The 3,091-nt window shown below is 41.0% G+C and overlaps 1 pseudogene across 1 annotated transcript; it reads left to right on the top strand.

The window, feature by feature from the left end:
- Window positions 1–1,855: 1,855 nt before the first annotated feature.
- Window positions 1,856–2,713, top strand: LOC707869 (zinc finger HIT domain-containing protein 3 pseudogene; annotated as a pseudogene). Its single transcript, XR_001438561.3, has one exon. The product of XR_001438561.3 is annotated as a zinc finger HIT domain-containing protein 3 pseudogene (transcript).
- Window positions 2,714–3,091: the final 378 nt, after the last annotated feature.

Below are 3,091 nucleotides of genomic sequence, written 5' to 3'. Positions count from 1 at the left end.
GTGACTCACACCTGTAATCCCAGCATTTTGGGAGGCCAAGGTGGGCGGATCACTTGAGGTCAGGAGTTCCAGACCGGCCTGGCCAACATGGTGAAACGCCATCTTTACTAAAAATACTTCAGTTGAGTGTGGTGGCACATGCCTATAATCCAGCTACTCAGGAGACTGAGGCAGGAGAATCGCATGAACCCGGGAGGCGGAGGTTGCAGTGAGCTGAGATCCACTGAGATCCACAGTGAGTGCCACTGCACTCCAGCCTGGGCTACAGAGGGAGACTCCATCAGAAGGAAAGAAAGAAGAAAGAGAGAAAGAGAGAGAGAGAGAGAGAGAGAAAGAAAAAGAAAGAAAGAAAGAAAGAAAGAAAGAAAGAAAGAAAGAAAGAAAGAAAGAAAGAAAGAAAGAAAGAGAAAGAAAGAAAAGAAAAGAAAAGAAAAGAAAAGAGAAAAGAAAAGAAAAGAAAAAGAAATTAAAGCTCTTTGAGAAAGACACGGTCAAAGGTGGTGGCAAGCGGTAGTCTGCCTGCTCCTGCTCCTGACTCACTACTGTTGCTCTCACCGAGGAACCAGTCGGTCAGGAAGCCGCGCAGCAGCAGCAGCCGTGGCTTTTAAAGATACTGGAAAAACACCTGGGGACCCGGAGGTGGCAATTATGAGCCGCAGCATAAAATCCTGGAGGAGGTGTGTGCTGACTTGATCAGAGGAGCAAAGGAAAAAAATCTCAAAGTGAAAGGACCAGTACAAATGCCTACTAAGACTTTGAGAATCGCTACAAGAAAAACTCCTTTTGGTGAAGGTTCTAAGACATGGGATCATTTCCAGATGAGAATCCACAAGCAACTCATTGACTCAGCCCTTCTGAGATTGTTAAGCAGATTACTTCCACCAGTGTTGAACCAGGAGTTGAGGTGGAAGTCACCACTGGAGATGCTTAAGTCAACTATTTTAATAAATTGATTACTAGCTGTTAAAACATAAAAAATGAGCAAAGGACTTAAAAAGACATTTTTTTCAAAAAAGATATACAAATAGCCAATAAGCACCATAAAAAGTATGCAATATCACTAATCATCAGGAAAATGCAAATCAAAATCGCAATGAGATGCCACATCACACCCACTAGAATGGCTACTATCAAAAAAAAAAAGGAAAGAAAGAAAGAAAAGAAAAGAACTGTTGACCCAGACATAAAGAAATCAAAACTCTTGTGCATGGTTAATGGAATGTAAAATGGTACGACTCCTATGAAAAACATTATGGTGGTTCCTCGAAAAATTTAAAATAGAATTTCCATATGATCCAGCAATTCTACTTCTAATACCCCCAAAAAGATTGAAATCAGGTACTCAAACAGGTATCTGTACACTTGTGTTCATAGCAGCAGTATTCACAATAGCCAAAAGATGGAAGCAACCCAAATGTCCATCAGTTGATGAATAGGTAAACAAAATATGCTGTATATATGCAATGGAATACCATTCAGCCCTAAAAAGAAGTTCTAACATGCTACAACAGAGATGAACCTTGAAGACATTATGCTAAGTGAAAGTAAGCCAGTCACAGATGGGCAAATGCTATATGATTCCACTTATATGAGGTACCTAGAGTAGTCAAGTTCATAGGGACAGGAAGCAGAATGCTGGTTGCCAGGATACAGCAGGGAGGGGGAATGAGGAGTTATTATTTAATGGGTATAAAATTTCAGTTCAGGAAGATGGAAAACATTCTAGAGACAGATGATGGTGATAACTGCGTAACAATGTAATCATAGTTAAGGCCACTGAACCGTACACTTTAAAATGGTTAAAATGGTACATTTTATGTTGTATCTGTTTTACCACAGTTAAAAAAAAAAAAAAAAAGATAAAAAAGGAAGTAAAAGTCTCCTTCCCCAAGACCATGGCGTCACTGAGATGTAGCACCGTCGTCTGCGTGATCTGCTTGGAGAAGCCCAAATACCGCTGTCCGGCCTGCCGCGTGCCCTACTGCTCTGTAGCCTGCTTCCGGAAGCACAAAGAACAGTGCAACCCTGAAGCTCGTCCTGTTGAGAAAAAAATAAGATCAGCTCTTCCTACCAAAACCATAAAGCCTTTGGAAAACAAAGATGATGATGACTCTATAGCTGATTTTCTCAATAGTGATGAGGAAGAAGACAGAGTTTCTTTGCAGAATTTAAAGAATTTAAGGGAGTCTGCAACATTAAGAAGCTTATTGCTCAATCCACACCTCAGGCAGTTGATGGTCAACCTCGATCAGGGGGAAGACAAAGCAAAGCTCATGAGAGCCTACATGCAAGAGCCCTTGTTTGTGGAGTTTGCAGACTGCTGTTTAGGAATTGTGGAGCCATCCCAGAATGAGGATTCTTAAGATGGATTATTGTGCTGCTTGCTCAAATGTGTGCTTGACTCCCAGAACCTGCCTGCTCCCTCTCCCAGGAGACCAGCTAGTGTGGGGGGCCCCAGGCAGAAGAGGTTTCCAGGATGCAGACTAGGTTATACAGGCCTTTACCGGCATTGATGTGGCTCATGTTTCAGGCAGACGTGGGGCCCTTAAGGTGGCAAGTCCTTTATGGAGAAAAAACTTGACATTCAGATGGTTGTTTTTAAATGTTCTACTTTTGGTACAGTTGATAGACATCATAAATGATATCAAGCTTTACACTTCATATGGAGTTAAACTTGGTCAGTGTTACTAAATAAAATCAGGATGTGATTCTACTGTACATTGCATTATTCATAATTGTTTGAAATTACATTAAATAAATCAACTTATTAAATAAAAAAAAAAGAAGTAAAAAGCCGAAAAGAGGTATTTTGGTCATTGAGATGATGAGTTCCCCACTTCTCCTCTTGTATAGGAAGAACGTGGTTTGGAGAGTTGTCCCCACATCCAAGAATGGGTCTTGATTAGCCTCAGTCAAATGTGACCACCCTATTCTTTTTCCCAATGATTGTTTCAGGGATGAGCAAGATAATGTCAAGGAGACAAAAGAAAAAGTTTGCCAAATTTGTGGAAAGCAATTGTGTTACTCTGCCTTTCCATCTCCAGCTGGAGGGAAATACCCAGCTCCAATTGCTGTTGGAAATATTCTCTGA

Source organism: Macaca mulatta, chromosome 12, assembly GCF_049350105.2.
Source record: "Macaca mulatta isolate MMU2019108-1 chromosome 12, T2T-MMU8v2.0, whole genome shotgun sequence".
Lineage (NCBI taxonomy): Eukaryota > Metazoa > Chordata > Mammalia > Primates > Cercopithecidae > Macaca > Macaca mulatta.
Note: the sequence above shows the minus strand (reverse complement) of the source record. Positions and strands in the feature narration are given on the sequence as shown.